The sequence below is a fragment of the Lonchura striata genome, chromosome 4 (assembly GCF_050655825.1).
Source record: "Lonchura striata isolate lonStrDom1 chromosome 4, ASM5065582v1, whole genome shotgun sequence".
Taxonomy (NCBI): Eukaryota; Metazoa; Chordata; class Aves; order Passeriformes; family Estrildidae; genus Lonchura; species Lonchura striata.
The window spans coordinates 27,621,953-27,635,331 of record NC_140706.1 but is presented as its reverse complement, the minus strand read 5'-3'; the positions used below and the strand labels follow the sequence as shown (position 1 = coordinate 27,635,331).

Sequence of the window (13,379 nt, the reverse complement as noted above, 5' to 3'; positions counted from 1 at the left end):
CTATTGCAGAGGCACAATGTGAAAGAGTTTATTTGTACAAGTGTACCTTTTTGACACTGGTAATTTGTAAAAAAACAGCTCTGGGAGCTTTTCAGAGAAAAATAAATATCAGGTCATTACAGATGAAAGAACTACTGAATTTCTCTCAAAGATTAAAAAGGAGAAAAAAAAAAAAACCAAGCTGAGTCTTAAGGAGTAATCTGACCTTTCTTTACAGTACATTTTTTTTTAAATAAATATTTTTATTCCTGCTACAGGTCAAAAATTCCAAATGTACTTACCACAGTGTCATGAGTCTGTAGGCATTAGTGAAGTGCCTCATAATGAACATGTCTACTGTTGCCTAGCAAGTGCATATGCAGAACATTTGGATGTCATCAACAAACAAATTAATTACATTAGTTTTCTGTTAACATATTTTATGTCTTTGAATTCGGGACTTTTATGCACTAGGATTAAACATTAATTGTAATTTTTATTTCACTGGTAAAGATTAAAACCAAGTGAATTTTCCTCATCAAGACAGAAAGTTTGACTTAAGCTGTTTTCCCTGAGGAAAAAAGTTGAAACAGAGTTAAAAAGAGATATTTCCATAAAATTTTATTAATTAAAATAGACAACAGTTATTTTTCCTGCTAGTTTTACACTTGAACAACATTTTTCTCTGCAGACATACAAAATCAGAGAATATGCTGAGCTGGAAGGGATCATCAAGTCCAGCTCCTGGCCCTGTTCATATCCCTTAGCTGATTTTTACGATACTGGAAAATTCAGACTGCAATCAGTCATGGAAACTAGTGGTTTCCAGTCCCCCCTCAATTAATTACATCATATAAATAAAATTTATATTAATTTATAACCTATATAAATACATTTTCATACATACACCACATTCATTTCTTAGGAATTGGAATTCTACTAATGAATGCATACTGTATTAGACCAGTTTCCTATACTTAATCAAGATATACAAGAAAATCTTCTCATGTAAAATATATGACAGTCCTGAATAATTTAAAAAGGCTCAAGTGCTTCGCTCTCTTTGATATCAAAATATTGCCTGTCAGAGGAAAATACAAAGAATATCTCTCCCCCTCTTTGAAATTAAAAAAAATATCTTTAATGGAACCTGAATTTTATTTAGACCACATACAAGCAAATTGAGGGAGAGAGGAGAGGGGGATCTGCTCAGGCATTTTATGATTCTTCCCAGAAAAAAACATCATGCTCCCAGAATTTTTAAGAGACACCTTTAGTAATAGTCCAGTCATGTTAATAGAAAGATACTGATAACTCTAGCCTGAAAAGACAGAGTAGCAGGAAAATTAGGACATATTTAAATTAGTGTTTTTCTTATTACAGTATTGCACAGTATTCTATCCATATAATATTTTTCACTTAAATATCAGTTGCTAGGTTTTCTTCCATCTACTGTCACTATTTTTCATAATTGAAGATCATTAGTATGCTAAATGTTAACAATTTGGGATTGTATTACACTTTTAATAGTAATCTGTGGAATAATTTATGGTGAATAATAATTTATTAAAAGTAAATTATTGAAAGTCAATAACCCATCATCCTCCCACCCAAAACGTTCGGACCCTAAAGAGACAAGAATGATTTTAAAGGAAGGGATTTAAGTAATTTTGAAATGCTGCCACCTTCAAATCAATTTTTTTTCTCTGGCCAGGGACACCTTTCTCTAGGCCAGGCTGTCCAAAATCTTTTTCAATCTGGCCTTTAACAGGAATGAGGCATCTACACCTTCTCTGGACAACCTGTTCCACTTCCTCACCACCCTCAGTTAAGAATTTCTCCCCCATATCCAATGTAAGCCTACTCTCACTTCAAAGCCACTCCTCCTTGTTCTAACAACACATGCAGAAACATCACAACATAAAGAATACTGTATTATTTATTTTTATAATAAGGATCTGTTTAAAAATAATTCAGTGTTTTTATCACTCTCTTGCCCTTCATAGACTGATATATATAATTCAAAAACATTAGATAATGAACTAGAATCATCATGAATAAATGGCTGCTAAGTGAAACATTTAATTACAGCTTTTAAAGGCAAAAGAAAAAATATTGTTACTGGCTTACTAAAAAAACCCCGAATTTATTCCCAGAAGTGATGACAGACTACTCTGCATTATGAAAATTTTATTTTGAAACAGGAACTCTTGGAAAAGTAAGAATCTCACATTGAAGGAACATTTAAGTTCAACTTAGGGATGAGAAACTGGGCAAGCATTGTGACAAGGCAAGGTTCAGACAACCTTCAGAACCAATTACACTGTAATCTGCATAGGCCTTTGCATCACTGAATCATCACATTTCTAGTGGAAAAAAGGCAATAAACTCCTTCATAGACATCTGTTGACAGTCAATGGACACATCTTAAAAAAACATCCAAAAATGGAGAAATGTACAGGAAGGAAAAATGACACAAGCCACGTAGGTCTGAATCTTCCTGCAGCACATTCTGGTGTTCTCTATATCCAGCACACTTTTAGGATCAGAGGGTACCCAAAAACCAGAATTGTGGGTCTGGTTCATTATTCCTACCAAGGTGCAATACAAGTTCAGAACAGCACCCTGCATCAACAGCATCTGCACATGATGGTAGCTCCACAGCCACGGGACACAACACGTCCCTTCCACTCAGGCACCAACAGACCTGGTCAAAGGCACAGTTACTGTTCCAAAAGCAGCTCCAGAATTATGAGAAAAATCCCACATACAAGCAGAAGCAAAAGTCACTTGTAACTATTTTCTGAATAAATATTTTGAAGCATTTCAGCACTAAATATACTAAATAAGCACACATAGTCTGGACTACCACTCCCCTTACATCCTGGCTCTGAGTGGCAGTCCTTAACTCCCTGCTCATCCAGGCTCCTGTGCCACCTCCCGCTCAGCAGAGAGCTGATAGAGAGCTGATATGGCTGGGACATAGCACAGGGATGCTCCCATGCTTCCAGCTTTGCAGGCACTGATCCCATCAACCTCAAGGCAAAATACCCCCAATGTTTCCCAAAAATAGGCTCTTGTGTCAACTGCTGGAATGATTATCCAAGGGGAGCCATAAGAGGCAGTATCTCCTGAGCTTGTCTGCTCCAGATGGGTTGGCTCTCAACAGGCTCCCACAGGCTTTTGGAAAATTGTGCTTTCTCACAGAAGAAAACATGAGCGTGCTAGTTCTTAAAAACGTGACAGGATGCTGCCCCACCTAGTGGGAGCACCACTGTCCTCACCTCTGCTCGCCAGGCAGACCAGGAGAACTTTGTATAAAGACACATTGTGTATTTCTAATCGTTTGTCAAATTGTTAAAAATACCCTGACAAACAGATATGGGAAGGATTCCACAAGTGGCTTAAATAAAAACATACTGAGATCCTAAAAGCTTAGAAAAGCCTTTAATGGAGGGGAAGGTTTTAAATAAATGCTTCCTACATTTTGAATGTTTTCATGTGCAAATACTAACTTGCTGTCTATTAAATTATGTTAAGCAAATGTAATTGGAGAAGAAAACTGCAGCATAAAAAGATAAACTTTCTATCTTTAATGCAGTAATTACTCCATGTTTATTGGCTAGAAATCAGATGCATTCTCATGTTTACTACAAATTACAGGTAAAAATATATTTTTTAGCTATTTGAGTTTTTACCATTTGCCTGTTCCAAGCTTTCATACAATTTATCAGTGCGGCTGAAAATAAAAGACCAATACTCTGTTAGTTCTATGCAAGTCATAGAGAGCTGACTCCACTCTTTCATTTTCATCTCCAAGCTGCATCTTATGCCAAATCTGTTACCTTCATGGCTGACCTTTCAGAGAACTGGGTATTTTTTTCTCGCATTTAATTTGTTTTTTTCTTTCAAAAAAACAGAAGATCTCCACATTTTTATGTTTGAAAGACAAAACCAATAGCTGTTTCTAAGTCAAAATTTCATTAACCTTTCTACCATTCTATCATTTCTGGCACAGTAGAACTGGTACCTCGATGTCTTCCACTGCTATTGTCCTAATACACTTCACACAGAGCCTGAACAGAAATTAATTCTGCATCCAGATGTGTCTTTTTTGACACTTAATATTTAACTGCTGAGTTCTGCCAAACCTACACTGGCTTTTATTTAAAAATATGGTCATAAGAACACCCTAAAGACAAATACATTTTGGAACTTTGCAAAGCAAGTCCTTAATGGTCTGTCTTACCCTCACAGAATGACAACATAGCAGATGGAGAGAGACAACCTCCCCTAAGATACTCAGAAGTACAACAGATCTTCGATGCAATCCTCCATCATAAGAAATCTTTCCCAAAAAGAAGAGAACCAGCCTTTCAGTTTCAGCATTTCAGTTCCAAAAGTCCCCCAATCAAAAAGCTGCATTAAAGAACACTAAACTTACTAAAGTTCACCTGAACAGCTAAATGCAATTTAATTACTTAACTCCCAGGACTGCCTGACAGCTTAATTAAAACAACATAATTTATAGCAACATCTTAGAAGATGCTATGATAGTTCAAGCATTTTCTATCCACACTAACAAAAGTAGTACTTCTCAAGAGGAGATTGTTCTCTGCCCAGTTTTGGTCAGCTCAGTGCCTGTCCAGTAATGCCTACCCCCAGTAATGACTTCCCAGCACATGGCTGGCATGGCACACCATGCTCTGCTGGACTCCCCAGCCATGGTGGTGCACAGCTGACCCAAAGTGGCTCAAGGGACAGTCCATACCAAATGATGTCTGCTCAGGTGTAAAAGCTAAGGGACTGGAGGCATTTGTTAGCTACAAAACAAGTTTGTCTTTTGGAGCAACACTACACGTACTGAAACCCTGATCCTGGGAAGTGGCTGAACACCTCCTCTTGATGGGAAGTAGGGAATAAGTCTTCCTTTGCTTCCACACATGGCCTTTGCTTTATCAAACTGTCCATGAGATTGTTTCCATCTTACTTTCTCCTTTCCCTTGTCCTGCAGAGGAAGGGATGGATAGAGCCCTTTGGTGGGCACATGGCATCCAGCCAAAGTCAATGCACCGCGGTCCTTTCTGGCACCCAGTGTGTGGCATGAGGACTTTGAGATAAGGAGTGTGAAGAGTCCTATTCCTGAAGACAAAGGAATGGCACAGTTAGGAAGTGAAGAATTGTCCTGAGCCCCTACTCTGTGTCCCCCTGTGCCTCTGAAGGGAAGGAGGTAGAGAATGGAGGGGTGAGGGGAAGGTGTTTTAACATTTAGTTTTTATTTTCTCACTATCCTACTCAAATCTGATTGGTAATTAATTAAATGAATTTTCACAAAATTGAGGTCTGTTTTGCCCATGACAGTCACAGTGAGTGATGTCTCTCTGCCCTTAACTTGACCCATAAGCCGTATATTTTCTCTCCCCTGTCCATATGAGGACGGGAGTTCCAGGGCAGTTTTTGTGGGTACCAAGTGTCTAGGGTCCAGCCAGGGTCAACCCATAATAGGAGAAGCAATGGAGGCACCTGGACACAGAACATCCTCTTGCACTTGAAAAATCTGTTTCAACTTATAGGACAACTTTGGATGATCCTCATAGCTTTTTGTGAGGAGCTATACTCTCAGCATGCTGCTCCCAGCACAGTGTCCCAGAACACGAGGCAGTGCACCAAGCTGAGAAAGTGTGAACAAGAACAGCACAGTGTGCCCTGGAAATACAGGGATTTGGAAAGGGCACCTGCAGATATTGTAGTACATTTTGTAGGCTGCCTCTTGGCAATGTCCAGCTGAGGGTCAAAATCAACAAGGATGAACATTTGACAGTTCTCTTCATCCAGAGCCAAGGGCAAATGCAGAGTGGATCCATAGTTTTGGCCTGCATTCCAGTAGCTGAATGGCTGACAGGAAGAGGAGGCCTTCACATATTAAGTATGACAGCCACCAGCAAGACAGTCACATAAAGCCTGACATTACAATCCCAAGGTGTGGGATATTTTCAGTTCTCTCAGTGACAGAACCCCCCACCAAGCACAGCTTTCTCATGGCAAAAAGCATGTAAAGACTTTGTGCTGCTTCCAACAGGGAAATGCTTTCTAGGAGTGACAGCTATTCAAACTATAATAAATAAACTATTCTATGTATTAAAAATAAAGGGTAGTCTAGTAGATGGAAGGGAATACATTGATAAAATAATACAATTTTATCAAAGCAAACTCAAAAAGAGACAGACAAACTCACTGAAGTGTCTGTGTGGAAGGTCAGATCTAAAGAAAAATTCAGAGTGGATTTACTGGCCCCTCACATCTAAGTACATGCAACCACACCAGATCATTCTGTTCCACAAAGGATTTCCCTTTCCTTGTCCAAGACACCACTAAGGAAAGCATTGCTTTTTCCTGTGTGTCTTCTAGTTACTGAGATCTTAAGTCTTTTTCCTTCCATGAATCATTCCAAAAAGACAAATTTCTAAAACCAGAGCCTGTTTACCTGATGTACAAAGAGACTGTAAGACCACATACTTACAAAAATCTTAAGACCCATGAGATCTTCTCATCACCAGAGCACAGACTTTTCCAAGATGGGCTGTCAGTAGGTGTTGGAACCACCAACTCCAAATAAAATCCACAGAAGCTCTCCAGTCTCTGAAGTACGCCCTGGCAACTGGCTGGCTGTAAAGATCTCTGTCCCCCAGAACTGTGCTTGCAGACTTGTGAAGGACTTTGTGCATTACAGCTGCTTTGTCAGCCTGGACCTGTCCCTCTCTGCTATCAGTGAGAGCCAGCAGCAGGTGGGGGTTCCTCCTGCTCTGGGATGGAAAAGAAAATGAGAGGAATATAGAAAGAGTGGCATCCCAGGCATGACTTTCCAGAGAAGTGCATAACTTGGATCCTGCAAGCAGGATTATGACACCATCCAAGGACTGTTACCAAGCAGGATTTTCATTTAGTCTCCCAACAACGTACCATAATTAGATTAGACATTTGGATAGCCCAACTGCACAACCTGTCTGGCTGAACAAACTGCATCTCCCCTTTCAGTCCTCACTCTTTAACCAAAGGCAGACATTTGAAAAAGAAAAAGCAATGTTAACTGTTTGTGAGCATGCAAACAACTTTCAATTCTGGACTTTCTATTATGGTGGTTTTGTTCATCTCCTCCATTTTCTAAAAGCAAAACCGTAATTTCTTTAAGCTGAATAGTTTTCTGGACAGCTAACCGATCTTCTTTTAAGCATTATTGTCTCAAGATTCTGCTTGCAGAAAAGCAAAACAATACTGCAACTCTAAAGCATTTCAAAGTAAAAATGGATTCCCATACTTCCAGTCTAAGAGCACCTCTGAATCACTTAACCCATGAGCTTCCAGACCTGTTCTGTGTCCTACACAGTGCAGACAGAAATGATGACTGCTTTTCCAGCTGCTGTTGTTAATTGAAACTAACAGCCTGATACAATCACATTGCATGACACCCTATATATACTTATTATTTTGGTGTGGAACCATCATGCTAGTAAAGACATTTCACATCTGGATGAAAAACCAGATATAGCTTTTTATGAGATGCTAATGACTTCATGATTCTTACAAAGACAAATTTCCTTAATGAACAGAAAATAATCTCCTTTTTCTAAGCCAAAAGACAAAAGTACGGTCCAGGATTTGTTTAAATAAAGGGTTTCCTACTTGGGACTGTTTGTGTGTGCAAGAATACAGAGCAATAATAAAAGGCAAAGGAGAGTCAAGAAGAATTATTAGCACAGCATAAGATACAATACATCTGCTGCATGTTTGTTTTCTTTAAGCAGGTTTTAAAGCTTTTATGAATTTTCAGTGGCTTGCTATGCTGGAAGAGCATCATTCTGACACTTTGATTTACAAGATAAAAAACCACAAAATACTCCTTTAAGGATTTCTTGAGGTTATTCTACCATGCATTCAAAAATTCTCTATATGCACAGATGGTGTTATCCAGAGTTATTATATTCTAGAATCCTGCAAGCATAAGAAACAGCAAAAAGTTTTTTCAAGAACAGTTCCAGAAATAGATATAATCTAAGTGCAGATATTGCATCTTAATAATTAAACTTACTGAACACTGTATTGAAAATTCTTTCCACAGCAGAGATATGAACTCTGATTAAAAAATCAGTGCTTCAATATGCAGCAATATTCAGCAAGGGGATGTGAAAGTAAACTAAACCTGTGATCTGGAAAAGGACTCTCATGGCCTGATGGAACCACTGGCTGCCTAATGACAGTGTGTGACTCTTGTGTTATTCCCCCTCATTTTCACTGATAGTTATGCGGATAAAAGTATTTGTGATGAAATATTCCCACCCACGATAATATATTAAGGACACATTACTTATCACTTACATAACACCAGGATTATTTTTTCAAAAGAGGATTGTATAATACAAAGGATTACCATTCTTCAAAACAGAAAGTATATGCAGTGCAACTGCAGTTAGAGGCAGACTGATCAAATGCTTCTTCTGCCTGAAGTGCCATTATATGTTAATTTAACACAGCAATGAGCAGACTGAGACTAAAGTAAAGTACACAAGGCAACCACTATAAAAGGCTGAAAATCTACTTGTTCTGCTAATAAAGGTTTAAATTATATCAATAAAAATAAATCAATGAGACATTTAAACTGTTAGGGTCTTTTGAACCACCATTGATGTCATTAAATATTCTACTGTGGAAATGCAGTTTGGTTAATAAAACATTATAAATTTACCTCTCCCATCAGGTTGTGGGTGGTTATTTCAACATCCTTCCTCCCTGCTGGGGCAGTGGCAGCTCTGTGCCCATGGCTTGCTGGAATTTCAGCAATTTCAGCTGACAGAAAGCATTACAGTGAACAAGGCTTTATAACCTCTCTGAATTCTTCCACTTTCTAGCAAAAGCTTTGCACTCACCCACCTTTATTTTTGTCACAGTTGCTAGGATGCCTTGGCGACAGACACCAGAAATATCTATGATTTGGAGACAAAGCTGGAGGCAGGTGTAATCCACACCAGACCAAAAGGAGGGCAGGAGGCCCCGCCAACAATCACTTCACCAGCAGCAAAAGCACTACCTGGGATAGAGCAAATTCACTTGCTGCCATCTCACACTCTGCATCTCACCTGCCTCACAAGGAACACAAGGAACAGATCCAGCCTCCCACCACTGGGGAGGAAGGAAAAGTGCCTCTCAATTTGGACACCCACCTCAGCCAATAGCACCGGTTACAGCCTGCAGGCTTTTCCCCTCCTTGCTCTTGGTCATCCTACTGAAGTAGCAACAATAGATCCTGGATCTTATTGCCCAGGGCTGTGCCAGCCTCAGCTGCAAAATCTGCCTCTTGTATGAGGGGTTACAAGCAGACACCACAAGCCTTTACAGAGGATCAGAGCTGGCAGGAATTGCTTCCAGCCACCCCAATGATGCTTCCTTGGTAAAGCTTACACAGATGCTGGCAGAGACTGTGCTAGAAACAAAGCACAAATGATGTATGCACTTGTTTGAAAAGCTCACACAAAGAAGGCTTTTTCTTTTAAATGTTGCTCATAGACCTCTGCATTTTAAAAGTCAGTCACAATCAGGCAATTATTTAGAAAAAAATATTTTTTTTCTGTGTGATTAATGAAAATAGTTTCATTAAGGATTAAACATCTGTTTGAAGGAACTGTCCCTTATTTACATGAAATTTGTGTCATTCTACAAAGTGAATGCTTTCTCTGCTAACAGGGTTGTGGAGGAAGAGGTTGTTGCATTGGATTCAAACAAACAACCTTGATTTTTTCACTTTTTCATTGAAAGAAATTCTGCTGCCAGACTGACTGTAGTAGGAAAATTACAATGTAATGCTACACCATAGTTAAAAATTCTTTTGGCCTCTAATGTTAGATGGAAAAGTTATTCTGAGAATAAGAGAACAGATGCTGACAGCCATAGCAATTCTTGATGCTCATGCCAAGAAGCCATATTTTTTTGAAAAGGCTATTCATAATGTGAATAGTGCTTCATGTGAAGAGAAGTCTATTAGAAAAGACAGTATATATTTGTATATAAAGAGACACCCCCCCAAATACACCCATTGATATTTTTTCCCCCTTTATTCAGATTTATTTGTTTTACAATCTCTTTTTGTTACATTAGCTGCTTCAGTGCTCTGAACACTTCTTGTTCACGCATGTTGCCTAAAACAACAAACACTAAGCAATTCTTAATATAAATGGGGAAATGTATTAGGACACTGATATAAGAATCCATAAAATGTAAACTTTTAGAAGACAAAATTCCAATAAATATGACTATATATTCTTTTATGAACTAGTTTTTGCCCTAAAGACATCCACAGTTGCTGACCATCTCATGCCCTGAAACAGAAGCATCAGCTGTAGCACTAGCATAGATGGACCACTGGAGCCTTGACAGTGTTCTCAATCATGATGTCCAGACTAGACAGCAATGACAAAAATATCAGATTTTCCCAATCTACAACGAAAACAAACATTGCCTGGTACTTTCTCATTAGACGGTGTATCCTGCACTCTGTGCAAAGTAGGATCTTACTCTATGCCAGCTGTACCTCAGACACAGAGAGCATTCCTCCTGCCCACATCTGTGCTGTCTGTGCTCCTGGCAGCAGAAGGAGCCTTTCCAACTTCTGGCACCATCCAGACCTTGACAACAGGCTGGTGCAGGTCAGAGAGCACAGAGGTGGCAGCCCATCAAAATTCCCCACCCAGACCGCAGAAGGGGGTTCATCACCTTGGTGAAAAGAAGAGGGAACATCCTTGTTACACTAACTGAAAATGTCCTGCCACCCTATATTGCCATCAGCTGCTAATCTGCATAGGCAGCCATGGAGCAAACCAGCTGGGCTTGGCCATCGCTGCCGTGCAGACACTCCTTTTTAAAATTTCAGTGGTTTAAGAGGGTACCTCCAAGCTTTGCTGCTCCAGCATCTCTTCCCCATTCAAAGCTGGAGACAAAACTCCTTGTTCCCCACACTCAAACACCAGAGCAAAACGCTCTTCTTTCCTGCAGCCCTTGCAGCTGCAATGTAAGATTCCATTCCTGAGCGAGAGTGCTGCAGGAGACTCATGGCTAAAAGAATCCCTGAAAGAGTTTCAATGCATAAGGACAACTTCATAAGGGCTGAATAATGGCAGCTGAGACTGGATTCAAGTATGTATTTAAAATAGTGTCATGTTAAGGTGACGTTTCCAAAAAGACTCACATATAGGAACTGAGCTGAACTGTATAGGCTATTAAAAATTAACACACAAAGTCTTTCACTATTTCATCTTCTCCAGTAACTTTACATTTCCTTCTTTACTTTCACACTAGAAATCATTAGAAAAACTGAAATGCACAGAAAAACCTAACTAAATATTTTTCTCTGAACCTGCTGAAGATTTCTGTCCTACTTCTTTAAATGGACAGAAAGACTTACTAGAAGGATTTTCCCTCCTAGAAGAAAAGTTGTTTTCATAAACATTTACCAGACTGAAATAAAGGCAGCAAAAAGCCCAGAAACACATATCTGGTTCATCATAAATAACTTCTGTTTCATACAAGTTAACAATTATGCAAAGTGGAAACAAGGGCATTCCCTATTCTCTGTCACATAAGCATGCATTTTCTACTGAATTCTGAGATGCCATGTTCACTGCAAAACAGACAGCATGCTTTCTTTTTCAAAAGTTCTTTTGTGGAAAAGCAGCCTATTAGTCTGCACTTGAAATGCAGCATTTTACAAAAGCCAAAAAACATCAAAAATCATCTCTCATTTATCTGGATAGAAAACTGACAATGTTGGTAAATTGTTGAGTAAGGCTGATAACCTTTTAGAAAGCTCAGGCAAACAAGAGGTTTGAATAACCTAGTTGCCCACCAAGAACAAAAAAATAATTTTTATTTGGCACGTTTCTGATGCCTGCGCTGATATTCTACCAAAGCCTGCAGTGGCTTTGTGACTTTGTCCTTGGGGTGACAGAATGCATTTATTTAGATTCTAGATTGTCATACTGCACAGTCTCATGCCCCAGAATGGCTTGATTTAGTCTGTTTTCTAGCACAGCAAAATGGCTGCTTTCAACAACAAAACTGTTTTCTGACATTACATTTTGTTAACTCAGTTTGCAAAGAGCCAACTTGAAGTGCTTGAAGCACACAGAACCAATGGGGCCTGCCCAGCAAGCCTTCCCTTGAGAGCCTGGTTACACATTCTCCAAATTTTGTAGTGTGTCACATTTAATCTGTAATGTGCATAGCAAATCATTTAAGCACAAAAAATGTCATATAAAACCAGTAATGGCTTACAGTGTCAGTTATAAAATCTGCTGGTTATCCCCACAGTTTTGGAAGTTCTTCATTTGCAATGGGCAGCTTCTGTGACTCATTTGTCATCTTTCACCATTTTCTTTTTCTACCTTTGTCTTATTCATTGCCTATGTTAGATAGTTGTCTAGGGCATTAAAAAGTGAAAACAGAGTGTTTCAGTAGTCCAGCAGTGCTGGATACCTGGTATGTGTGAAAACATACTCTTTAAAAGAGGCTGCATCACTAATCCATGGAAGTCCTGGAGACCATTCCAAATCTTTTCAGAACAGGAGATCTTCAGAAATTAAGACAAAACACAGATATTTGAATTAATCTTTCAATACCTGGAAATCTTTGAGTGAAAAATAAATAAATCACTATTATTACCAATAAGAATTCAATGCAAATACTCACTGGCCTTTAACATATGCCAGGATACTGTGTTGGCAGGAAAATATACCAGGCTTATTATGAAGATAGGAAGAGGGGATGCCAGTTTCTGCACATAAATTACTAAGAGAGCTAGGGATTAATTTTCAGAAATTCTGATGCTCTTCTGAGTTTCAGGCTTAAAGCTGATGCTCCAAGTTTTCTGCTTTAATCTAGATTTGCTTAGTCAACTCATGAATCCTTCAGCAAGACAAGAGAACAGTTTCTATGAAGTTTGTTTCTTTTGTGCTTTGTCTTCTCAGAGACAAAGTCAGCTTGAGGTCAGCATAGCTCAGATGACTTCTTGCTCCCAGGCTTATCACTAAGACCTCTTTTTTTGTTTTAGACAATAAATTTAAAATCTGGCTTGGACTGTCATAACTATGTCATCACTTCTTTTAAGTCCTAGCAAGGAGCAGATCCCTCTTCATCTACAAACTCAGAATTCTTGTCTGAGTCCTTCTCATCTCCAGACAGAGAGGGCTGTTGTTTTACTGGTCTGGCCCAATGCAGTTCCAGCCTCACTGCTATCAGTGGCCATGCTGGACTGGACACTACCAGAACAAATATGTCATGCATATTAAACATGGGCATGCACAGGCACATACAAACATATAGCCTAAGATGCAAGAACATCTCCAGGATCCTCTCTG

The 13,379-nt window shown here is 39.1% G+C and overlaps 1 protein-coding gene across 9 annotated transcripts in view; it reads right to left on the bottom strand.

Moving 5' to 3' along the window:
- The window catches only part of CRACD (capping protein inhibiting regulator of actin dynamics), a 127,475-nt gene that overhangs the window by 95,338 nt on the left and 18,758 nt on the right, over positions 1–13,379 (bottom strand). The gene's annotated exons all lie outside the window — the stretch shown is intronic.